Source organism: Gekko japonicus, unplaced genomic scaffold (genome assembly GCF_001447785.1).
Source record: "Gekko japonicus isolate JY-2015 unplaced genomic scaffold, Gekko_japonicus_V1.1 scaffold636, whole genome shotgun sequence".
NCBI lineage: Eukaryota > Metazoa > Chordata > Lepidosauria > Squamata > Gekkonidae > Gekko > Gekko japonicus.
In genome coordinates, this window is record NW_015171523.1 from 43,367 (window position 1) to 69,866 (window position 26,500).

General features: G+C 48.8%; 1 pseudogene; it reads right to left on the reverse strand.

Moving 5' to 3' along the window:
- Positions 1–26,500, reverse strand: part of LOC107117371 — a 48,784-nt pseudogene that overhangs the window by 9,169 nt on the left and 13,115 nt on the right.

A 26,500-nucleotide genomic window follows, 5' to 3' on the forward strand; every position in this document is an offset into this window, starting at 1 on the left:
CATTTTAATCACTCTCTGTGTAAAGTTAATCGTTCTTTTGTCTGTCCTGAACCTACTGCCCATCAGCTTCATTGGGTGCACTCTAGTCTTTTGGGAGAGCGGGAGTCGGATTTCTCTTTCCCAACTCTTTCGACCTCAAGCATAATTTGATAAACCTCTACCATGTCCCCCCTAGGCCGTCTCTTTTCTAAACGGAAAAGTCCCAGACTCTTCAGCCATTCATCCTAGGGAAGGGGCTCAAACATCCGTGTCCCGTGGCCTCCCAGGGCCAGATGAGGAACGCACAGTCGGAGCCCAGCAAGTTGGATAACTGACTGTTTATTGCAATAATCAGGAGATACAGAACTGAATGCCAAAGCACCCAGTGTTAACAAGCTGTCTCTCTGCCCTGGACAGGAAGGGCAGCTGGTCTTATACCCCAAAGGACGTCAGAACAGCTTACAATCAATAAAGAATACAACTGGTTCCAAACAGAGCTTGCATCCCTCCATTAGGTAAAGGTAAAGGTTTCCCTTGCTCAAAAGCCAGTCAAATCCAACTCTAGGGTTGCGGTGCTCATCTCCGTTTCCAAGCCGAAGAGCCAGCGCTGTCCGAAGACGTTTCTGTGTTCATGTGGCCGGCATAACTAAACGCAGAGGCGCATGGAACGCTGTTACCTTCCCACCAAAGCAGTACCTATTTATCTACTTGCAATTCCTTGCTTTTGATCTGCCAGGTTGGCAGGAGCTGGAACCAGAGACGGGAGCTCACTCTGTCATGTGGCACTCAGGTCTCGAACTGCTGAACTACCGACCTTCCAGCCTGCACTTCGGTGTCTTAACCACCTGAGCCACCACAGCTCCATTGGTGTACCCCAACTTCAGCTAAGGTTACAATTATTTGCCTTTGTTTACCTGACCTAGAGGAGCTGCAGTGGCTCAAGTGGTTAAGACGCTGAACTGCAGGCTGTGGAAGGCCAGTAGTTCAGCAGTTCGAGACCCGGGTCCCGCATGATGGAATGAGCTCCCATCTCTAGTTCCAGCTCCTGCCAACCTAGCAGTTCGAAAGCAAGAAATTGCAAGTAGATAAATAGGTACCGCTTCGGTGGGAAAGCAACAGCGTTCCGTGCGCCTTGGTGTTTAGTCATGACCACGGAAACGTCTTCGGACAGCGCTGGCTCTTCAGCTTTGAAACGGAGATGAGCACCGCAACCCTAGAGTCGGATTCGACTGGCTTTCGAGCAAGGGAACCTTTACCTTTTTTTACCTGACCTAAGAACATTAAGGCACATTGAGGTCTTCTGGAATCCTTCAAGGTTCTTAGCATCGTTATAGAATGGGATGTCTGATAAGAACCAAGGATTGTGTTAGAAGCCACACCTTATCAGGAAAAGCTGCGGTGGCTCAAGTGGTTAAGACACCGAACTGCAGGCTGGAAGGTCGGTAGTTCAGCAGTTCGAGACCTGAGTGCCACATGACAGAGTGAGCTCCCGTCTCTGATTCCAGCTCCTGGTGCCTGGCACTACAAAGGAGAATGCTGTGTGGGAACATCCAGAGACACTGCAATGTTTTTTCCGTTGTAGATCTATGGGCCTTTTTGGTCCAGAGGGATGCATTTCTAAAATCCTGTCTTATTCCCTACTCTGTAACATGCAGCTAGAATCAGGGCTATTTTTGGGCAGGAACGCCCAGCAAGAACTCATTAGCATAACAGGCCACACCCAACAGCAGAAACTCATTAGGATTGGCTACATTAGGGGTGTGTGGCCTAACATGCAAAGAAGTTCATGCTACAAAAAAAGCCCTGGGTTTTGACAACAAACAAGGTAAACAGAATAAGAAGCAAAAGGTGGATGTGGCTGGATGACCACACTTCTGGTAACATGGGGGTGCGGCCTAATATGCTAACGAGCTGTGCTGTCAGGGTTGTGGCCTAATATGCTAATGAGTTTCTGCTGTTGGGTGTGGCCTATTATGCTAATGAGTTCCTGCTTGGCTTTTTCTACAAAAAGAGCCCTGGCTAGAATATTCTTCTATAAAAACAAGCAAAGCTTACTGGGGTCCCGGTCACACGCAGAATTAGCCACATGATAGGGATGAATGCCGGATTTTACGGGCGCGATCACACGAAAACATCTGGCGATCACACGAAAACATCTGGCGAGTGTCCCGCGCCCGTCCGCAACCTGTATCACCCCACCAAAGATGCGGAGCAAAAAGTGGACTAGTTTACGGAAAACACACGGTGCAGGCGGGCGTCTGGTCGTGGAAGTGCTGGTATCCCGTCGCATCCGGCGCCCGTCTGCGTCCCACCGGATTTTTTTTACACCTCCGTGATATGTGCGCAAACATGGAACTGCGCACGCGCATAAACACGTTACTTGAACCGCCTCACCCTTCTTTGCCACGCTTCACCATCAACGTGTGATCGGTGGCTCACGGCCTGAGCACGGAGCCTCGGAGGGACGTCTGATCGAGCTACCATGCTTCATTTTGCCCCGGGGCAAAAAGCCTCACACACCCTCCCCCCGGATTATCTCGCTCCCGTAACCGGGACCTGGGTTAACTGATCAATACACTACATGGTTACAGGTATTCATGCGTATTGAAACTTATCAAAACAAAGTAGAAGTAAACAATAATCATTTCTCTTGATCCCATGTCCTGCACCTTCAAATCTTGGTTCCCTTCCTCTGTACTTTTTCCAGCTCTGTATGTTTTCCAGTTCTCACAATGCAAGAACTCGTGGGCACTCGATGAAATTGCTGAGCGGTCGGGTTAGAACGGATAAAAGGAAGTCCTTCTTCACCCAAAGAGTGATTAACACATGGAATTCACTGCCACAGGAGAAGGTGGCGGCTACAAGCATGGAGAGCTTCAGGAGGGAATTAGATAAGCATATGGAGCAGAAATTGCAAGTAGATAAATAGGTACCACTTCAGTGGGAAGGTAACAGCGTTCCGTGCACCTTGGTGTTTAGTCATGCCGGCCACATGACCACGGAAACGTCTTTGGACAGCGCTGGCTCTTCGGCTTTGAAATGGAGATGAGCACCGCAACCCTAGAGTCGGATTCGACTGGCTTTTGAGCAAGGGAACCTTTACCTTTACTATAGATAGGAACTCTCGATCTGGGGCAAGTGATGCTCTGTATTCTTGGTGCTTGGGGGAGGGCAACAGTGGGAGGGCTTCTAGTATCCTGGCCCCACTGCTGGACCTCCTGATGGCCCCTGGTATTTTTGGCCACTATGTGACAGAGTGTTGGACTGGAAGGGCCTTTGGCCTGATCCAACACTGGCTTCTCTTATGTTCTTATGTCTTTTGGCCAGAACTGGATTCCAAAGGAAGCCGCACCATAGATCTATAACAGGGGCATTACAATATTGCTTGTTTGATTCTCAGTCTCTTTTCTAACAATCCCTAAAACAGAGTTTTCCTTTTTCACTGCTGCAGCACACTGAGCAGGCACTTTCCTTGAGCTCTCCACGACCATCCCAAGATCTTTTTCCCTCTCGGTCTCAGCAAGTTGAGACCCCATCAGCCTAGACTTGGAGTTGGGATGTTTTGAGATTACTCAAACTGTACAAATAAGAGGCTGGGGTAATGTACAACGCGGATAATCTGAGAGCCAGTTTGGTGTAGTGGTTAAGTGCTCTAGTCTGGGAGAACCGGGTTTGATTCCCACTCCTCCACTAGCAGCTGCTGGTGTGACCTTGGGTCAGTCACAAGTTCTCTCAGAGCTGTTCTCTCAAGAGAAGTCCTCGAAAGAGCTCTCTCAACCCCACCTACATCACAGAGTCTCTGTTGCAAGGTGGGGAAGGGAAAGGAGATCTCCTTCGGGTAATGAAGGGTGGGGTATAAATCTAATATCCTCTTCTTCTTCTTCTTCTGTTCAGTCTGGAGAAGAGGAGGTTGAGGGGCGACAGGATTGCTCTTAAAGTATTTGAAGGGCTGTCACTTAGAGGAGGGCAGGGAGCTGGTTCCTGTTGGCAGAGGAGGATAGGACTCGAAATAATGGGTTTAAATTAAGGGAGGGAAGGTACTGGCTGGCTCTTCAAAAAAAGTTTTTTAGAAGAAGAAGAGTGGATTTACACCCGTTCTTCACTCCCAGGGAAGGTCGGGGTATAAATCCAGTCTCTTCTCCTGGTGTGAGCCCCAGTTTGGTGTCGTGGTGAAGTGTGCTGACTCTAATCTGGGAGAACTGGGTTTGATTCCCCCACTCCTCCACTTGCACCTGGCTGGATGACCTTGGGCAAGCCATAGTTCTGATAAGAGCTGTCCTTGAAAAAGAGCCATTTCTATCAGAGCTCTCTCGGCCCTGCCTACCTCACAGGGTGTCTGTTGTGGGGAGGGGAAGGGAAAGGAGATTGTAAGCCACTCTGAGACGCCTTTGGGTAGTGAAGTAAAGGTAAAGGTTTCCTTGCTCAAAAGCCAGTCGAATCCGACTCTAGGGTGCAAAGCCAAAGAGCCAGCGCTGTCCGAAGACGTTTCTGTGGTCATGTGGCCAGCATGACTAAACACCAAGGTGCACGGAACGCTGTTACCTTCCCAATCTCCTCCTCCTCCTCCTCTTCAGCCCCAAAGTGCATCACTTTACACTTAACAACACTGAATTGTCCATGCCCACCCCTCCCCAGGAACCCTCTCCCAAATCTCCAGGAATTTCCAAGACGTGACTTGGCAACCTTCCCGCTGGCTTCCCAAAGAGCAAAGGACAAAGGCTGCATTGCTGGGGAACGCGATGGGCGAAGCTTGCTGGGGTCGGGTGGGGAAGAAGCGGAGGGGGAGGGGGAGGAGCGCGTGTTGCGGGGGGCGGGTGAGGCTCAAATCTCCTGCTGCTCCTCCCCAGGCTTGACCCATCACCGCAGGGCAAAGAGCCCCTTCCAATTCCGTGCCTCCGGCGAGTCTTTCTTCCCCGGATCTTCGTCGGGGATTTCTTTGTCTTTGCTCAAAGCGGTTTTTGCGGATACCGGGGTGGGGTGGGGTGCGTGAAAGGTCTCTCCTCCCAGTCCCCCACCCCCTTCTCTCCACTTGGGGTCTTGCATTGCAGACCCCCGCCTTATTTCTCCACCACCCCTCCCCCCAAAAAAAGCCCTTTGGAGCTCACCGAATCCTTCCCGGGCATTCATGCAGCAGCAGCAGCCTGGGAAATTCAAGCGAGGCTTCAGCAAGGGCGGAAATCGGAAATGGTTCCCAACCCCCGTGCCTCTCTAGGACACACAGGAGCCAGTGTTCCCTCTAAGCTGAGTGAGTGTGAGCTAGCTCACAGTTTTTTAGCCTCCGGCTCACACATTTTTGTCTTAACTCAGGAAGGATGGTTCCAGAGCAAACTAATTTATGCAACAGCCAAATCGCTCGCTCACAACTGTAATGCCAGTAGCTCAGGAAGTAGGATTTTTGCTCACAAGACTCCACAGCTTAGAGGGAGCATTGCACAGGACTGTCTCGTTTAAACCTTTGGAGGGGACCTCACGGGTTCGAAAGCGACACGGGAAAGAGCAAGGAAAGGCCGAGCTGTGTCCTGTGACCAACCCTCCCTCTAATCTGTGGAGTCTTGTGAGCAAAAATTCTACTTTGTGAGCTACACTGGCACTAAAGGTGTGAGTGAGCAATTTGGCTACTGCATGAATTACTTTGCTCTGGAGCCCCATCCTTCCTGAGCCAAGACAAAAATGTGTGAGCCAGAGGCTAAAAAAACCTGAGCTAGCTCACACTAACTCAGCTTAGAGGGAACACTGCCCGTGACATCCACCAGATCATATAAACGAAGATCCCACTCCACATCCAAAGCTCAGGCTATTATCCTGTAGCCCCCCCAAGCCAGGAAAGAAAAATGGGCTTTATTCAAATTGGTTCCAAACCAGGGTATGTATTTTATCCATCTATCTGTGGTTAAAGGGTCATCTTAACCCCCAAGGACTGTTTCCTCTTATAGTTCAAGTCAATTTTCAATTTGATTGGTTTTGTTGTTGTTCAGTCGCACAGTCGAGTCCGACTCTTCGCAACCCCATGGACAAGATCTCTCCAGGCCCTCCTGTTTTCCGCCGTCCTCTGAAGTTTGCTCAATTTCATGTTCGTTGCATCTATGACACTGTCCAACCATCTCATCCTTTGCCGTCCCCGTCTTCTTTGACCTTCAATCTTTCCCATCATCAGGGTCTCCTCCAGTGAGTGCTCCCTTCTCATTGGGTGGCCAAAGTATTTGAGCTTCATTTTCATTATCTGGCCTTCCAGGGAACAGTCAGGGTTGATTTCTTTGAGGATTGACTGATTTGATCTTCTTGCAGTCCAAGGGACTCTCAAGAGTCTTCTCCAGCACCATAGTTCAAAAGAATCTATTCTTCGGCGCTCGGCCTTCCTTATAGTCCAACTCTCACAGCCATACATGACTACTGGGAATACCACTGCTTTGACCATGCGGATTTTTGTTGGCAGGGTGATGTCTCTACTTTTTATCATGCTGTTTAGGTTCGCCATCGCTTTCCTCCCAAGGAGGAGGCGTCTATTAATTTCATGGCTGCTGTCACAGTCTGCGGTGATCTGGGATCCCAGGAACATGAAGTCTGTCACTACTTCCACGACTTCCCCTTCTATTTGCCAAGGAGTGATGGGGCCGGATGTGAAGATCTGGGTCTGTTTTAGACCGCATGGCCGGGCCCACATGGCCGTGGCCATCTTTACTTAATACATTACACGTAACACTGAAATTCACTGCCATCCCCCAAATGAGAGATCCGTGCCATGAAGAAAGTAGAATCTAAAAAACTGAGATGGGAGGGGGTTGAAAACAAAAAGAGGAGCGACGGGGGAGAGATATAATATCATGGCAGTGACACGTCCTTTTAGTTTCAGTACAGAAAGGGGACTAAAATCTTTTTCTGTCACAGGAGTCGATCCTTATGTGTGAGGGAGTGATGCTCTGTCTTCTTGGTGCTGGGGGGGCAACAGCAGGAGGGTTTCCGGGGTCCTGGCCATGCTAGTGGACCTCCTGATGGCACCTGGGTTTTGGACTGGATGGGCCTTTGGCCTGATCCAACATGGCTTCTCTCTTATGTTCACCCCTGAGACCTTCAGAGCAAGGTGTATGGGAGAAGGACAGAACCCCACACACAGAAGACCACAATGGAGCTTTCTCAGAGGGGGGGAGAGTCTGGTTTTGGTCAAGGCTCAGAGGTGGAGGGGCTGAGAGAGGAAGGGATCGCAAAGGGTGATTCTCTTCCGAATGAGGGAGTGGTTATTCTGGAGAGAGCAGAAGAAAAGAAGGCAACCAACGAGGATGAGATAAACAGGTTTGGCTCAGGAACACCGGACAAGATGTCTGCTGGGATGGTTGAGCCTTTGGAAACAACACATTTCCTCCATTTCCCCCAGGTCCTTTCCCACATGTGAAGTCAGGATTCCATGGCAGAAGCTCAAACCATGTGCTGACACCGTATACTTGTGTGTGTTTCTTGATTTTTGAACAAGGGCTTGCATCTGAACAGAAGTCCTTCCCAAGTAGAAGGCCGTTTCTCTGAGTGAACCCTCAGGTCCAATTTTGGGGGAAACTCTGACTACAGTTTTAGCACGGATAAAGTTTTTCCTGTGCAAATGGTTTTGTGTGACGTCAGCAGGGGTCATTTCCTGCAGGAGCGCCCAGGAGTGGAGCTCCGGCAGTAAAGAACCCAGGGGGCGGGCACATGCCAGAAGCCCCACCCCCTGCTCCCAGCAGCCCTCAGTCAGAGCAAGAAGCAGCCAGGTAAGTTGCAGAGGTCCCCCCTGGCCTAAAACAGTCCAGTGGCACCTTTAAGACCAAGTTTTATTCAGGTACAAGCTCTCCCTCTGTAGTGTATTCAAAGCTGCCTTGAATGCATGATATGTTGTGAAACATCTAATTGAAGTGTAATGTAAAGCTTCGTCCTGGGCTAGGATCCAAATCCATCCAATCGTGTTAGTAGCCCAGGAAGCACCTAACCAATCACTTTCAAGCAACCTCCCTGAGCGGGAACATCCGTGATTGGGCCTTATGTGAACAACCTTATTGGTTGGTATTTGTACAGTGGGTGTGGCTACATTAGCTGGGACTGTTTAAAAGCAGGACAGCTGCAATGTAAAGGCTGTTCTGGCTATCAGATGTTGATCCGTGTTGGAGTTGTGTTCGAGTTGAAGAATAAAGTTGTGTTCTTGCTGAATCACTCTCCAACTGCTTTGTTAAGCGAACGACTTAACATCCTCCTCTGCAAGAACAGATCTGTACTGTACTGTCCCCCCCCCCAATAGCTAGCAATCCAAAACAATCCAGTGGAGCCTGAGCGGTGGGTGTTGCCTTCTGACACACTTCCGGTGATGTCAGTGGGGTGTGGCATATGCAAATAAGTTATCCTAATGAGCTCCTCCACCTATTTTTCTACAAAATGACCCCTGGACATCAGACTGCCGCTCCGACAAAAGCTCTTCCTGCATCCCAAGCATTTAGATAGCTTCTCCTGTATGTGAATTCTCCGATGTACAGTTAGGGTCCCATTCCAAGAGAAGGTCTTGGCTCAGCTCAGGCATTTTTATGGTTCCTCCCCTGTGTGGATCCTTCAATACAACTTCAAGCTGTCTCCTTAACTGAAGCCCTTCCCAAAACGTAAGCCAGAGTATGGTTTCTCACCTCCGGGGGCTATGAGATGTAAGCTATGTGCTCTGACTGAAACCCTTTCCATCCTCAAAGAAGTTATATGGCTTCTGGTGTTTAACATGTTGTTGAAGGTGTTAGAATAGTTAGAATGCTGTTCCAAGATAAGCTCTTCCCACACTCCAAGCATTTCTACCGTTTCTGCACCATTCAAACCCTGATATGTATTATTAGTTTACCTTTCTCAGAGAAGTTCTTTTTACGTTTGGCTGACAGGAAGAGCTCCCTCAGCACACGCAATTCCTTTCATTTATTAAACTGCATAGGGACAGGGAAGCCCAGAAACAGCCAAAGGAGGAGCTGTTTATCTTCAGCCAGATGGCCATGGGCGGAAGCGGGCCGACTCCTGTGAGGACTCCTTGGCCACACATCCACACAGCCCTCTGGCTCCTGGTCTCTGGGGATTTCGGCCCCTTTTGGAGCGCAAAGGGAGAAGCCAGCATTTCCCTTCCTGTCTAGGTGGTCTGCCTGGTATGTTGGAAGCCAGTTTGGTGTAGTGGTTAAGTGCGCGGACTCTAATCTGGGAGAACCGGGTTTGATTCCCCACACCTCCACATACAGCTGCTGGTGTGACCTTGGGTCAGTCACAAGTTCTCTCAGAGCTGTTCTCTCAAGGGCAGTTCTGTCAAGCGCTCTCTCAGCCCCACCTACCTCACAGGGTGTCTGTTGTGGGGCGGGGAAGGGAAAGGAGATTGTAGGATGCTCTGAGACTCCATGGGTAGTGAAGGGCGGGGTATAAATCCAATCTCCTCCTCCTCCTCCTCCTCCTGTTTCCCCAGCAGGAATAGAAATGACTGCTCAGCTGGGAAGGGAATGTTTTCTCCAGCTCTCTCTTGAAAAAACTTTCAGTCCACCGAGTAGGTCAATGCCTGGAAAAGAGCAGTTCCGAGCAGAACACCCTGCCGTAAGAGCAGTGTTCCCTCTAAGCTGAGTTAGTGTGAGCTAGCTCACAGTTTTTTAGCCTCCGGCTCACACATTTTTGTCTGAGCTCAGGAAAGATGGCTTCAGTCAGAGCAAACTAATTTATGCAGCAGCCAAATGGCTCACTCACAACTTTAATGTCAGTAGCTCACAAAGTAGAATGTTTGCACACAAGACTCCACAACTTAGAGGGAGCATTGCATAAGAGACCCTGAAGCTCTGGGCTGGGGCTGAAAAGGTTTCCTTCCCCATCGCCTTCTTCTGTCTCTTTTGCGAGATCTCTCCAGCCGGCCCCTCGTGCAGTGGGGCTGTCACGGGAAGCTGCCCCGCACAGCCACTGAAGAGCGAAGAACCCTCTTCCCAAATACTTCTGTTCTTCTCTGCGGCTCCAGGTTGTTGCGAGGGACTACATTGCCCAGAAGGCGTTGCGAGCACGAGAGAGGTGGACCCTTCCTCCCCCAGACTTTCAAGGGGGCGGCTTCCCATCGAGCCAGGAGAAGGGGATTTGGGGAACATGGAATTCCGCAGCGCTTCTTTTCTTTCTCCCTTCCCCCGACAGGAGGGAGACTTTGGCTTTTGCACGTCTGCAGGCAACGTAAGTGTCGGGTTTCCCAGAGCAGATCTTGGGCAAGAATAAGGGAGGGGAGAGAAAATAGGGTTGAATGGGAGACTGGGAGAGGAAGGGGGCGGACGCAGGAGAGAGGCTTCCCCGGGCGAGAGTTGTGCGGGGTGGGGGTGGGCTACTTTCCCCACCCACTTGAATGTGTTCCCTGCAGCCAGCCTTGGTTTAGTTTATTATTAAAACTTAGAGGGACCCCCAGTCTGATAAGAACATAAGAGAAGCCAATGTTGGATCAGGCCAACACTCTGTGTCACACAGTGGCCAAAAATACGAGGTGCCATCAGGAGGTCCACCAGTGGGGCCAGGACACTATTTATTTATTTATTTATTTAATTTCATTTATACCCCACTCTCCCCGCACGGCTTACAGTATACGGGTGCCATACAGCACCATAATTCCACAATCAAGGCACACAGTGCAATAAAAATGCAACTAGAAGCCCTCCCACTGTTGCCCCCCCCCCCCAAGCACCAAGAATACAGAGCATCCCTTGCCCCAGACTGAGAGTTCCTATCTATACCATAAGAACATAAGAGCAGCCAATGTGGGATCAGGCCAGTGGCCCATCCAGTCCAACACTGTGTCACACAGTGGCCAAAAACACCAGGTGTCATCAGGAGGTCCACCAGTGGGGCCAGAGCCCTCCCCCTGTTGCCCCCCCCCCCCAAGCACCAAAAAGACAGAGCATCCCTTGCCCCAGACCAAGAGTTCCTATCTATACCTTGTGCCTAATAACCACTGATGGACCTCTGCTCAGTTGGGGTTTCTTTTGTTTTACCACTTACTTGGACTTGACCAAGAGATGCCCAGTTTTGTGCAGTTTTCTGAACTTCTATTTCTTGGAGACTTTCACTTGGAGACTATAACTAGCAGAGGCTCAAAACAGTTAATGCAGTTTTCCTTGCCATCGCTTTGATGTATTGCATTCTTTTAAACAATTGAGCAGGCCATGGGGCCCTTTCTTGAAAGCTCAGGCACAGGAGTAGATTATCAAGTGGGCCATATTTTCCTCTTTCAGAGATCCCCGGTGTCTTTTGAGGAGGTAGCCATATTCTTCACGAATGAGGAATGGGCTCTGCTGGACCCAGGACAAAGAAAAGTCTTCTGGGAAGTGATGGAGGAAAATTATGAGACCGTGGCCTCCCTGTGTAAGTCTTTCCTTTTATTATGAACTAGGAAAAAGTCCCGTTGTGGAAATAAATACAACGGCCTCTAGAAAGAGGCTCTGGGCGGGTGCCCCAACCTTGGACACTCAGTATCAATTTGCTGTGGCGACCTCAGCAGGGTATAATGACACTGAGTCCACCATTTTCTCCAGAGGAACTGATCTCTGCTACCTAAAGAAGAGTTGTAATTTTGAGTGATCTCCAGTCCTCACCTGGAGATTGGACACATTTTACCTCAGAAGAACAAACTGTTTAGAATGTTAGAGGCAAAAGCCAATCAAGTCGCATATACAAATGACCTCTGTGTTCCGAGGCAAAGGCCAATGAGGCTGCATATGCAAATAACCCCTGTGTTCTGACTGGCTATGGGGGGGGGGGGCGGAACAGCAAACTGTTTAGAATGTTAGAGGCAAAAGCCAATCAAGTCGCATATACAAATGACCTCTGTGTTCCGAGGCAAAGGCCAATGAGGCTGCATATGCAAATAACCCCTGTGTTCTGACTGGCTATGGGGGGGGGGGGCGGAACAGCAAACTGTTTAGAATGTTGGCGGCAGGACTCAGGCAAAGCAGCCAGTGGATAGGGAGACCCTCTGAATGACAGATCAGAGAGCGAAGTGATTTTGAAGCGTGTGGAATGTTCTAGAGAAGTGCCACTACCATTTGGCTTTTACTTATAAGGTAGATGTGGAAGAGAAGGGGGGAGGTGGCATCCTTCTTTGGCCCTCTTGAATTTATGAACACACTTCCACATTGTTCTCGTGGTGGAAGGCTGCCCCACAGTCACAAGATAGCCTTAGGGTAGGAAGTGCAAAGGCTTGGGTAGTCGCTATGAGATGAGTTTTGTACTGAGCCTGAAGAGGACAGAGGTCACTGGAGCAGGGGTCTTCATAAAACAAGGAAGATTTATTCATACACACAGGAGGCCGCCTCACAAAGCAACAAATGAGCAAAGAAACCTTCTATTCCACGCTCCCAAATAGTTAAGTTTTTGTAAATTTCCTTGGGCATTGTTGTTGCAGGGGACTACGTTTCCCAGAAGGACCTGCATTGTCTAGATGTCGAGGGAGTGTTTTTTCCTCAAGGTGGAGAAGGAAATGTATGGGATCTGCAGTCCCATAGGGCCTCGCTTCTCTGTTGTTTCCCCTGGCTGGAAGCAGGATTGGGCTTTTTCATGTCTGCAGGAAAGGTGAGCTTGTGATTTCATCAGTGGCTCCTGGGCAATGCTCCCTCTAAGCTGTGGAGTCTTGTGAGCAAAGGTTTTACTTTGTGAGCTATTGGCATTAAAGTTGTGAGCGAGCAATTTGGCTACTGCATACATTAGTTTGCTCTGGAGCCATCCTTCCTGAGCAAAGACAAAACTCTGTGAGCTGGAGGCTAAAAAACTGTGAGCTAGCTCACACTAACTCAGCTTAGAGGGAACACTGCTCCTGGGCAACAATAGAGGAGGGAGAGAAAATATGTGTGAATATGTGTGGAGGAGAAGGAGCTGGCCTGAGGGGTGGGGTGGGATGGGGTAATTCTGTTTTTACCCGCATGAATAATTTCTCTAAAACCATCCTGGGCTTCTTTGTATTTTTTGTCAGCTAGATGGATCCAGAACGGTTCGCTGTCTGTTCGTACTGTTTCCCGTAGCTAGCTGCATTCTCCACTGGTTAACCCACAAATACATATTTGGCCATATTTTGCTGCTGTGATGGGAGTACCTTAAACACCTTCCCTTACTGCAGGGGCTCTTAACCTGGGATAGATTTCAAGAGGCCCATGAACTTGAATGGGAAACAAATTACATATTTATTTTCACTAACCTCTAACAGAAAGTTAGAGCTGCGGTGGCTCAAGTGGTTAAGACGCTGAACTGCAGGCTGTGGAAGGTCAGTAGTTCAGCGGTTCAAGACCCGGGTGCCGCAAGACAGGGTGAGCTCCTGTCTCTAGTTCCAGCTCCTGCCAACCTAGCAGTTCGAAAGCAAGAAATTGCAAGTAGATAAATAGGGACCACTTCGGTGGGAAGGTAACAGCGTTCCGTGCACCTTGGTGTCTAGTCATGCCGGCCACATGACCACGGAAATGTCTTCGGACAGCGCTGGCTCTTCGGCTTTGAAACGGAGATGAGCACCGCAACCCTAGAATCGGATTCGACTGGCTTTTGAGCAAGGGAACCTTTACCTTTACCTTTAACAGAAAGTTAGCATTTTCACCAATAGAAATCTGATATTTTCATGTACTATTAAGTTGTTGCAGATATCTTGATGTAGCATTTACATTCTTTTAAAAGCTATATTCTGAGAAGGGGTCCATACGCTTCACCAGACAGCCAGAGAGGTCCATGGCAGAATACAGTTCAAGAACCCCTGCTCAGTCAGGGCACTTTTTGTAGAAAAAGCCCAGCCGGAACTCGTTAGCATAATAGGCCACATCCAACAGCAGAATCGCATTAGCATATTAGGCTACACCCTAATAGTGCAGACAGTGCAGCTCATTCACGTATTAGACCACACCCCCATGCCTTCCCTTGGCTTGCCCGGGCGCCCCGTGGCTGCGGGGAGCCGGGGTAAGCCGGCCCTTGGACAGGCCAGGGAGGCATTTAAATGCCCCCCCCCCCAATAGCCCTGCCTTCTCTAGAGAGTGATGGATTCCATCTGTCACCCACCAAGCCCCAAGGATCACATGGCCTGGGGTGAATGGGCCTTTGGCTTTTTAGGTTAGAAAAAGGAAAACAGAGACACCTAGATTTTCATTAGGCCAGTTCACGTGTACAGAGCTGTTCACGTGTACAGAGCACTTCGAGACCCGGGTGCCGCATGACGGACTGAGCTCCCGTCTCTAGTTCCAGCTCCTGCCAACCTAGCAGTTCGAAAGCAAGAAATTGCAAGTAGATAAATAGGTACCACTTCGGTGGGAAGGTAACAGCGTTCCGTGCGCCTTGGCGTTTAGTCATGCCGGCCACATGACCACGGAAACGTCTTCGGTCAGCGCTGGCTCTTCGGCTTTGAAACGGAGATGAGCACCACAACCCTAGAGTCGGATTTGACTGGCTTTCGAGCAAGGGAACCTTAACCTTTTAGAATGCCTCTGCCAACAAAAGCGTTGAAAGCAGAAACCTTATCTCAGAGCACAATTTCTGTGCTTTTCTGGGGTTTAACGTGCAAGGTAGTATAATGTCAGCTTTACAGTTTATCCCCCCCCCCTTGATTTAATTGGTCTTCACCAAGAGAACCCCAGTTCTTTGCAGTGGTCTGAATGTATGTTTCTGGGAGAGTTGCAGTATATTATACCTCTCGGAGGCTGAAAAAGAAACAAATGCAGTTTTCCTTGTCATGGGTTTGACCTACTGCATTCTTTAATCAGTTGACTGGCCAATGGGATTCTTCTTTCTTTCTTGAATGGGAACAGGAATAGATGATCAACTGGGTCATATTTTCCTCTTTCAGAGATCCCCCGTGTCCTTTGAGGACGTAGCCGTGTCCTTCACGGAGGAGGAATGGGCTCTACTGGATGCAGGCCAAAGAAAACTCTACTGGGATGTTATGGAGGAAAATTACGAGACCGTGGCCTCCCTGGGTAAGGAGGTTTTCCCGTCTGTCACGATCATGGAAGAGAAGATGGTGTCTTCCTTTGACCCTCTTTGATTTCAGGGCACACCTTCATTTGCCAACAAAGAAATAGCAGAGTTCCCACACTTGAGGACCTTAAAACCCCTGAGAAAGAAAGCATCAAATACTTTCATGCTGAAACAGAAACTTGTTGATGAAGGGGGCTCTGATTGGGAGCGAGGAACAATATCCAGTTAGGTTGCTGCCAGTGTTCCCTCTAAGCTGAGTTAGTGTGAGCCAGCTCACAGTTTATTAGCCTCCGGCTCACACATTTTTGTCTTAGCTCAGGAAGGGATGGCTCCAGAGCAAACTAATTTATGCAGGAGCCAAATCGCTCCCTCACAACTTTAATGCCAGGAGCTCACAAAGTAGAATTTTTGCTCACAGGACTCCACGGCTTAGAGGGAGCCTTGGTTGCTACTAGGAAATCCTTGAAACTCATCTTTTCTTTTTTGGCCTCTCTATTGTGACATGGTGTCCTTTGTTCTTGTTGTTTTTGTGTGTGTGTGTGTGTGTGTGTCCTTTGTCTGAGGAAAGGAGGAAAGGTATCGCTGATTTGACTAGAACGGAGCAGAATCCCTTGATCAGTGGTGGAGTTTATGATCTGTGTCTCAAAAGTCCGTGGTTCAGTCCATGGTACTTGACCAAGGGGGGTTAGAGAGAGGAGGATCTTCAGTTTTAGGGTTGGGGAAAGGCCCCTGCCTGAGGCCCTCCCGAGTCACCACCCCTTGGAGTGGAATCAGCTGGGTTTCATGGAAAGTACTAGGCAAAACCTTGGTGGAGGAGAACATGAGAGTCAACTGTGAGTAAGGCGATAGGCGGGGGAGGAGAAGCCAGTGGGGTTCCCAAGTACTTACCGCAATCCGCCGGGGGAAACATGCTCCCTGGCCGGACTATTCCTCCCTATAATGCACCATGCCGTCGCCAGGAAGTGACGCTGGCCGACGCTCTGGCAATGGGGCTGAAAACTCGATGGTACTGTTTTGGATTGCTAGCTATTGGGGGGGGGGGACATGCAGATCTGTCCTCGCAGAGGAGGGAGAGCTTGTACCTGAATAAAACTTGGTCTTAAAGGTGCCACTGGACTGTTTTGGACTGGAGGCTGGGGGGGGGGGGCTCTGCAACTTAGCTGGCTGCTTCTTGCTCCTCATGGCCCGACTGAGGGCTGCTGGGAGCAGGGGGTGGGGCTTGTTGCATGTGCCCGCCCCCTGGGCTCTTTACTGCTGGAGCTCCGCTCCTGTGCGCTCCTGCAGGAAATGACCCCTGGTCTCCTTCACTCATTCCTACCCACCCACCTTCACTCATCTCACCCGCCCCCCCATCTTCACCTTTCCCTCCTTCCCCAACAACCTCTACATGGGGAAAAATCTGGCCCGATTATGCTGTGCCAACCCAGACACTAGGGTGGGTTCTGTGACTCCTGTTGCACGGTTCTGGCTGGGCTGAGCACAGTTGCACAGCAGGGAACCTCCAAGGACTTGTGGGGAGTCCCTTATATTCTTCTGTATCCCCCTCCCTGTACTATTTGTCTTTATTTGCCAGCTCCCGCATGGTCCAGTTTTCACGTCTCCTTCTCTATTACCGTACTAGTAACCGACCCGTTTTTTAACTGCTCCCTCCGTGTTCAGCTTTATCGATAATTTATTTGCCTTATACTCCACCTTTCTTCCCAATAATGGTTCAAAGCAGCTTACAGACGTCTCTGCTCCTCCGTTTTACCCGCACAACAACCCGATGAGGGAGGTTAGCCTGAGTCAGTGCTCCCTCTAAACTGTTGAGTCTTGTGAGCAAAACTTCTACTTTGTGAGCTACTGGCATTAAAGTTGAGAGCGAGCGATTTGGCTACTGCCTAAATTAGTTTGCTCTGGAGCCATCTTTTCTGAGCTAAGACAAAAATGTGTGAGCTGGGGGCTAAAAAACTGTGAGCTAGCTCACACTAACTCAGCTTAGAGGGAACACTGGCCTGAGTGTGTGTTTTTGGCCCAAAGTCGTCCGGTTTGCTTCCTGAGCAGGGTCGGGATTTGAATCTGAGTCTCCCAGGATATAGTCTGGAACTCTAACCACTAGATCACACTGGCTTTTGCAGTGTGGCAGTGTTGAATAGTAGCAAGAAGCCAGTCCGGGGTGACTTATGCAAGTGGTATGATATCAAGTGGCCTGGCTCTGATTGCTGCTGGCCCTGACCCAGGGGAGGCTTCCTTCAAAGGGCAAAACAACCCTCTAAAGGGCACTATTGCCTGCCTCTGCCTCTACCTGACAGAAACCAAGGCTTGAAGGCTGGCAATACTGTGAGTTGCCCTCACAGTGGCCACTGTGTTTTTCATGTTTCAGACAGTACTTCCAATATTTTGGGATGCTGTAACATCCTCCCCGCCAAAAAATATGAGTGCTGCCCTCTGAGGGCACTTCTGTTTAAATTATCCAAGGCTGGAGTTGTCAGGGATATGCTAGTGGAGAACATCTCTTTCTCAGACAGTGTTCATTGGTTTGCTCTGAGAGGAATTTACAGGGGGAAAGGATGGGAAAACTCCCACAGTCTGTACTGATTTAGAATGGTAAGGAAGGGATGAAGGGGATGAAGTGTGCCAATCTATCTCTTTTTATTAAATCCTGAATGAAATAATACAAAATAATCTGTGAAGGGAAAAATGGTTCTCAGGAATTGTTTGTCAAACAGTGAAGTCCATTTATAAGGTACTGGAACAGACTCAGGCAAAAGAGCAGGTTTACTGATTTGACTATTGTTCACATGCGTCAGTAGGGGTAGATCGATTTTGGGTTTAGGCTATGAATTCTATGGAATGTCTTAAATGCATATGACTTTTTTTTTTAAGCAAGCATTGTGTTTAATCTTCTTTATTTGTGACCTCTGCAATGGTATTCCCAGTAGTCATGTATGGCTGTGAAAGTTGGACTATAAGGAAGGCCGAGCGCCAAAGAATAGATTCTTTTGAACTATAGTGCTGGAGAAGACTCTTGAGAGTCCCTTGGACTGCAAGGAGATTGAATCAGTCAATCCTAAAAGAAATCAACCCTGACTGTTCCCTGGAAGGCCAGATAATGAAACTGAAGCTCAAATACTTTGGCCACCAAATGAGAAGGGAGCACTCCCTGGAGAAGACCCTGATGCTGGGAAAGGTTGAAGGTCAAAGAAGACGGGGACGGCAAAGGATGAGATGGTTAGACAGTGTCATAGATGCAACGAACATGAAATTGAGCCAACTTCAGAGGACGGCGGAAGACAGGAGGGCCTGGCGGGATCTGGTCCATGGGGTCGCGAAGAGTTGGACTCGACTGTGTGACTGAACAACAACCACAACCACTTGTAACTACTATAACTTAGTAATTATTGTAAATATTGAATTAAAACGATGTTCAAAGCTTTTTAAAAAAGGGCGGTTTACAAGGCCATTTGGCATCATAAAACAACATAAAACCATCTGGATACAATACACAGTACAATTAAAAACAGATGAGAACAATATAACAATATATTCATAAAGTGCCCCGTAATGTGATCTCAAGAACAAGTGTCTGCCACAGAAGCAAGAAATCCTCTCCCTTTTCCTTTAGTCACTGTTTCTCTTTTTCCAGGACATTGTGGTGTATGGTTAATATCGCTGAAGGGCTTCCCAGTCCCCACATTCTCCTTTTTAAAAAAGTACTATTCACTGCTCAGTTTGATAACTGGTATTTGTACCTTTTCATTCTTATTTGATTCCTGTCTCTCTTTTGCAGTTGGAGCTGTGAGGGAAATGGTGAGCGAGAAGGAATCGGGAAGAAGACTGGTGGGAAAATACAGCAGTCTGCAGGTGGAAGCAAAATCTGGGGATCAAGTATCAACAGGAGAGCACCGAAGGACAGGGGAAGCAAAGGAGAAGCAAAGGAAGGAATCGGTTGCTTGTCAGGGCAGAAATCAGCCTGAGGTCGCAGCCCAAGACAAAACAGGGAGGAGAAAGAGAAGTCCTAATGGTGCCGTGAATCAGAAAAGGTTCCAGTGCAAATTCACTGTTAAAACATACGAGAATGTTACAACATGCTGGGAAATGTTTGAATGCTTGGAATGTGGGAAGAGCTTCCATAGGAGTAGGGCACTAACTAGACATAAAAAGCTTCACACAGGGGAGAAGCCGTATGAATGCTTGGAGTGTGGAAAGTGCTTCTCTTGGTATGCTTATCTAACTAAACATCAAAAAGTTCACACGGGGGAGAAGCCATATCCATGCTTGGAATGTGGAAAGTGCTTTTCTCGGAATAGCCACCTAACTGTACATCAAAAGATTCACACAGGGGAGAAGCCATACAAATGCTTGGAATGTGGAAGGTGCTTTTATCGGAATACCCACCTAACTGCACATCAAAAAATTCACACAGGGGAGAAGCCATACAAATGCTTGGAATGTGGAAGGTGCTTTTATCGGAATACCCACCTAACTGCACATCAAAAAATTCACACAGGGGAGAAGCCATATAAATGCTTGGCGTGTGGAAAGTGCTTCTCTCAGAATAGCAGCCTAACTGAACATCAGAAGATTCACACGGGGGAGAAGCCATATAAATGCTTGGAGTGCGAAAAGTGCTTCTATAAGAAAAGCAGCCTAACTGCACATCAGAAGATTCACACGGGGGAGAAGCCATATAAATGCTTGGAGTGCGGAAAGTGCTTCTCTCAGAATGGCAACTTAAGTACACATCGAAAGATTCACACAGGGGAGAAGCCATATACATGCTTGGAGTGTGGAAAGTGCTTCTCTCAGAGAGTCCATCTAAGTGAACATCAAAAGATTCATATAGGGAGAAGCTACGTAAATGCTTGGAGTGTGGAAAGTGTTGAATGGCACCTTAACTGCACATGAAAAGGTTTACCTGGGGAAACGCCATATAAATGCCTGGAGTGTGGAAAGAGGTTCCATTGCAGTGGTGAACTAACCACATCAAAGGATTCACACAAGGCAGAGCCATGTGAATGCTCGAAGTGTGGAAGGAGGTTCAGTCACAGTTGAAGCCTTACTTCACACCACAAGATTCACATGGGAAGAGCCTTCCAGTCATAGTTAGCATGTCGAAAACCAATGGAAAGTCGCTGTCCTTGGCCAGTTTGTAGCTGTCAAGGCAGAAGTCATCTAAAAAAGAATTTTCCAGGCTCTTCTAGCTAACTTCAGTGTTCTCTGACTTTCTGCTGGTGTTGGCCAAACAATTGCTGATATTTGTCAAGGCTGCCCACTCAGGCCTTCTAATTAGCTGACATAGGCCCCGGTCACACGGAGGATTTGCCACGCTAAAGGCACGAATGTCAGGCGGATTTTCGGGGCACGATCACACCGCAACATTTGGGAAGCGTAGCGCACCCATGGCATCCCGCCGAAGATGCACAGTAAAAAAGTACCTTGGAAAGTGCACTAGTATCTCAAAAACGCGGGGCGGGCGTCTGATTGTGGGAGCGCTAGTATCCTGTGGCATCCGGCGCCCGTCCATGTCCCGTCGCAAACCGGATGTTTTTCGTAAGCGCATGCACACAAACACATAACTGAAAGCAGTGCTGCTCTGCGGAACTGCGCATGCGCACGAATGCAAAATGCTTGACGCGCCACTTCTTTGCCACGCTCTAGCATCGCAGTGTGATCGCCAGCTAACAGCCTAACCGCGAAGACTCGGGGGACCGTGTGATTGGGCTACCGCGCTTTATTTTGCTCCGTGGCAAACACCACGCCTCCCCCACCGCGTTATCTGGCCTGTGTGACCGGGGCCATTGTTCAGCTGTGAATCTGGTACTGGAGAGGGAACTTGCTCTCACCCTGGAAAGTTATATGAATACTGTCCAATGATTGGTCCAGGAGGTCACGAGGTTATGACCTGCAATTTTCGGTAAGTAAGGTTGGCGAGAAGAGTTACCCTTTTCCTTTACTGTTTCTCCCCACGCCTCGTCGCTGCCAAGAAGACACTTGTATATGGCTCTAGGACTCTGCTGCAAGAACCAACTGCACTGTGTTAAGACTCTCTACATAAAAAGTAGCTAGTTTTAGCTTTGTTGTTTTTGTCCATTTTACTGCCTTTTTTATACCTTTTGCTGAATTTTTTCAATAAAACCTACCCTCCCCCCTTTATTCTGTGTGTTACTTGGGAGTTTATTTTATTTTATTTTTTTATTTTTAATTGATTGATTTATACCCCTCCCCCCCGCTGAAGCAAGCTCAGGGTGGCTTACAAAAAATAAACATAAGAACAATTATGACATAAATAGGACCATCTAAAAACAATTCAAAACATAAAGTGCTAGCTGGTTGTACACTAATACATTACGGATGGCGGCAATGGTTACTTTATTCATCAGTTCTCGATCTTTATCATATATATACGACTGGCACAGGCTGTAATGGTGGAGTCGAGCACCTCTTTAGTAATGGTGTTGTTGGTGGTGATGGTGGCGGCTCCTTAGCCAAAGGCCTGGTGGAAGAGCTCCGTCTTGCAGGCCCTGTGGAGCTCATGAGACCGCACCCAGGTACTGCTTGGTTATGTTTCTGCACCGAGGCAGGGTCAGCCTTGACAGTAGCTCTGACCCTCCTGGCGTGAAACAGAGGTCACTGGGGGTGTGGAGGGGGAGGTATTTGGAAATTTACTGCATTGTGCAGGGGGGTTGGACTAGATGACCCTGGAGGTCCCTTCCAAATCTATGATTCTATGACCTGTTCTATGGTAGCTGCCCTGGATGTGAGCCATCGATGTGCCCATTTCCCAACTTTGTGTCCACCACTCCCTTCTCACCTCAACCAAATACACGTGAGCACACCTTTTCAAGTAAAACCTATATATTTGTCGCTGTACTCTCGACCGCCCTCTTATGATAATGGACCATTCACCAAGGTAATGAGATTGATCGATGCCTCATGTTACCTCTTCCGAAAGGAAGAAAGCCATAATTTTCCAGTGAGAATAATCTGAAATGGTGTCAAATTGTGGATTAAATTTCATGGAGGACAAGGTCTCAGTAGTCACGAGCAGGGGTGGCTCCTGCAGGAGCACACAGGAGCGGAATTCTGGCAGTAAAGAGCCCAAAGGGCGGGCACATGCAACAAGCCCCACCCCCTGCTCCCAGCAGCCCTCAGTCAGAGCAAGAAGCAGCCAGGTTAGTTGCAGAGCCCTCCCCCCGGTCCAAAACAGTCCAGCGGCATCTTTAAGACCAAGTTTTGTTCAGGTACAAGCTCTTCCTCCTCTGCGAGGACAGATCTGCACGTTCCCCCCCCCCAATAGCTAGCCATCCAAAACAGTCCAGTGGAGCCTGAGTGGTGGGTGTTGCCTTCTGACACACTTCCAGTGATGTCAGGGGGTGTGGCATATGCAAATGAGTTATGCTAATGAGTTATGCCAATGAGCTCCTGCACCTCTTTTTCTACGAAATGACCCCTGGTTACGAGCCATGACCACTAAAGGGCATCTCCACATTTAGAGGCAGTTAACCTCTGAATTCTAGTCCCAGGAGGCAATATCGGGGGAAAGGCCTTGACCTCTTTGCTTTGCTGTTTGCCCCCCCCCCCCCAGTAAGTGCTTGGCCACTGTGTGAGATGGTTTCTGGCTTAGATGGCCCACTGGTCTGACCCAGCAGGGGTCTTTTAAAGTTCTTCGGGTTCCATATATCTGTCCTCCCCTTGGAAGTGTAAGTGATGTTGATCTATATCCCCCTGGCCAGTGTAAGCGATGTTCTATATCCATTAGGGCTACAATACCCCTTTTCAAGCAGAAACCTCTTTCGTTGGGCTGAGACATCTCAAAGAGTTTGATGGAATATAGCAGGTGTCCTTCTGGCCTTGAATCCTTGGTCCCGGCTGCCGCTTGATGCGATGCCATCACTTCCTGTTTCACGCCTGAAGTGATGTTTGCTTATTTTTTTATTTTTTATTATATTTATACCCCGCACCTCCCCGCCAAGGCAGGCTCAGGGCGGCTCACAGTATACATATATAAATACATACATTAAAACATTGGCATATAGTAAAACACGGGTTACTTAAAATCACAATATACAAAATCATACACGTTCAAACAGATGTTGATATGAGATGGTGTCATTCTCTCAGCATTTAAAGCGGTCGCCTACCACCGTAGTCCGGGCTCCTGCCAGGCTGTTGGTGCTGATAATGGTGTTAATGATTGTGCTGGGGCCAGGGCCAAGATATCAAAGGCGGCACCCTAATTTAAAGCCTGGTGGAAGAGCTCCGTCTCGCAGGCCCTGTGGAACTGTAAAAGGTCCCGCCGGGCCCTGATGTCATCCAGGAGCTCATTCCGCCAGTAAGGGGCTGCCTCAGAGAAGGCCCTGGTCCTGGTTGCAATCAGCCTGGCTTCTTTAGGGCCCGGACCAGGTGATTTTGCGTGTCAGAATGAGTCCAGATTGCTTGTCTGCACCCCGAATTTATTTATTTATTTATTATTTTTTATTCACATTTTTATCCCGCCCTCCCCAGAGGCTTACTTACTGGCCTGAACACCGACGCCAGCTGGCAACAGTGTCTGCTGCAGAGGTCTCCATGGGAGAAAGAATTCCTCTCAGGAGGGGATAAAGGGAGGCAGGAATTGGGAGCAGCCAGGAGAAGGCCCAATCAGGAGACCAGCCAATCAGCCAGGAGAAGGCCCAATCAAAAGACCAGCCAATCAGCCAGAAGGCCCAATCAGGAGACCAGCCAGTCAGGGCAGGTTGGGAATCCTTGCATCCTAGAGGACCTGCCCAGGTATACAGTCGGTACCCCCTGCTTTGGACCTTGAGAGCCCAGTGTCTTCAAGGCTTCCCTCTGCAGGAACGGGACAGTGGCTGGAAACGGTGTCTAAAATTTCCACGGGAAGGGACCCCTGCCTGAAGTGGCCCTTGAACCTGTGATGGATCAGGGTGTGGAGGAAATGGGAGAATGGGGCTCCTTGGCGAGGCAGGACAGTTCGTGGCATGGGGGAGGCATTTGTGGATTTCCTGCATTGTGCAGGGGGTTGGACTAGATGACCTCGGAGGTGCCTTCCAACTCTATGATTCTATGAGCCGGCTCTGTTACAGGCTGGGAAAGCAGTTGAAATGATAACGCTGCAATTTTCTGGCATGTGGGTTGTCTGTGCTGGAGACCTGGGAGGACCTTCTCTCTAGAAGCTGAAATGACTAAGGTAGGGGTGTCAAACGTGCGTTACGGGGGCCGGATCAGGCCCCCAGAGGGCTTCTATCAGGCCCGCAGTGGAACTGGCTGTCTTCTGCTTCTTCTTCCAGTTCTGCTGCTGCTGCGTCATCGTAGCCTGAACAGCCATACTCAAGATTGCAACAGCACAGACATTTTGATGCAATAATTCAGAGCCAGAGGTGTCAGTTATCAGACACTGTTAAATAAACAAAATATCGCAAGAGTGCTAATGTTTTAAGCATGTTTTTATTTTAAGTTTAAAAAACCCCGCCCTTTGTGTTCGTGTCCTTTATAAAGTTTATATCTCCGCTACCTGGCATTACATTTTATGATGCACATGGCCTGGTCCAACAAGGTCTCATTTATGTCAGATCCAGCCCTCATAACAAATAATTTCGACACCCCTAGACTAAGGAGTCAGGAAGACTTGCTGTTCCTACAGGGTTTTTGCTCCTTGCTTCCACCAAAGGAACCCCTGAAGAACTCCCCAAACCAATTTTATCTGTGAGTTCCTTGAGGTGAGTTGGTACACAACAAGACAGACTATATAAAAGTAATTAAAGGTTTATTAAAATGAACAGAAGTATAATCAACTATCCAGTACAATCCCATCAGGTCTAGGAAACAAGAAGCATATCAATGCTGTCTATCTAATCCCCTGCATACCTTTGTTGCAGATGTCTTGTCTCCTTGGAGCATTAGAAGATAATACAGGCTAGAAGCCCAAACAATGAGGCACACTTAGCATAGTAGCATTCCCTCCGTAGCAGTCAGCCACAGCGAAGCATATCCCTTTCTAGCCTATAGTCCCAAGTGTAGTCTTTTGCCCCATGGATTCAGGTGCTGTCTCTTGGCCAAAGGAATCTTCAAGGAAACACCGGTCTTTGCTTCTTCCAGAAGTTGCAAGCTTCTATTCCTATTCCCCCCCCCCCATTACACTGTCCAATGAAACACAAATTTCCTTGATGTACCCAGTTACCACATTCCATTGTCCGGCCTTGAATGAAAGACCGCTGATAGTAGAAAGAGCTCTGAAATCATAAACACCTGTCGGCTCAAGGTAGGCCTTACAATACACACATTAACTCTTCTGGATCCTTTTCAGGGCTCTTTTGGCCTTTGAGGGAGGACTCAGGGGGGCCAGACCTTCCTTGTTGTAGCCAGTTTCAGATTGCCAAATTCCGGGAAATTTGGGGGTTGAGCCTTGGAGAGGGTGGGGCTTGGGGAGATGAGGAGCCCCAGCTGGATTTTGTTTATGTCAGTTATAGACGGCCAGTTTGGTGTAGTGGTTAAGTGCGCGGAGTCTAATCTGGGAGAACTGGGTTTGATTCCCCACTCCTTCACTTGCAGCTGCTGGATGACCTTGAGCAAGCCATAGTTCTGTCAGAGGTGTTCTTGAAGAAGAGCAGTTTCTGTCAGAGCTCTCTCAGCCCCACCTACCTCACTGGGTGTCTGCTGTGGGGAGGGGAAGGGAAAGGAGTCAGTAAGCCTCTCTGAGACTCCGAGTGAAGGGAGCACTCACTGGAGAAAACCCTGATGCTGGGAAAGATTGAAGGAAAAAGAAGAAGGGGATGTCAAAGGATGAGATGGTTGGACGGTATAATCGATGCAATGAATGTGAAGCTGAGCAAACTCCAGATGACGGCAGAAGACAGGAGGGCCTGGCATGATGTGGTCCATGGGGTCAACAACAAATTAAGAGAACAATAATGACAATAGAGTGTGGCCAGGGTGGTCTCAGTATCAACTTGCGAAGTCTGGAGGTGCGATGCAGATACATTGTCTTTTCTGATGGCAGATACTTGTCTGCTTGAGGCTATATTTGTCATGCCTGCCCCTGACATGGCCCCAGAATCAGGGCCTGACAGCCATGAACAGGTGGACTTGGCACCTATAACAGAAGGAACTGTAAGTCCTGAGAAGGATAGCACTCAGCAGGGTCCACCTGAGGCTGATCAGGCACTGCCTAATCCGAGTTCGTCACCACCAGACTCTCCCCCACCTGTCAGCCGGCTCTGAGACCGGAGGCGTCAGGAGCTGAATGACAGATGGAAGGCTGCACGCATGCGTGGTCGACGCTCGCTCAGCCCTGAGTTTTAACAGCGGCCTGGACCTCGCTTCAAGGAGCTAATGAGCTAATGAGCCAGCACGCTATTTCAGCAGACCTTTTGCCTTGAGCAACTCGTGCTGGCAACGTTGTTGACAGGACCAGACACTCTGCGTTTACCTCGCTACAGATCCTGTGGACTCTCTGGCTTCGACCCAGCTTGCTTTTGGACTCTCAGCTTCTGTTTCTCTGCTCCTGAATTCTGGCTATTTGACCCTCGGTGTTTCCTTGACTACGGCTTCAGCTTTGCGCTTCTCCGACTCCGGCTTGATGTATGGACTCTGACCTCTGGTATGTTTTGACTTT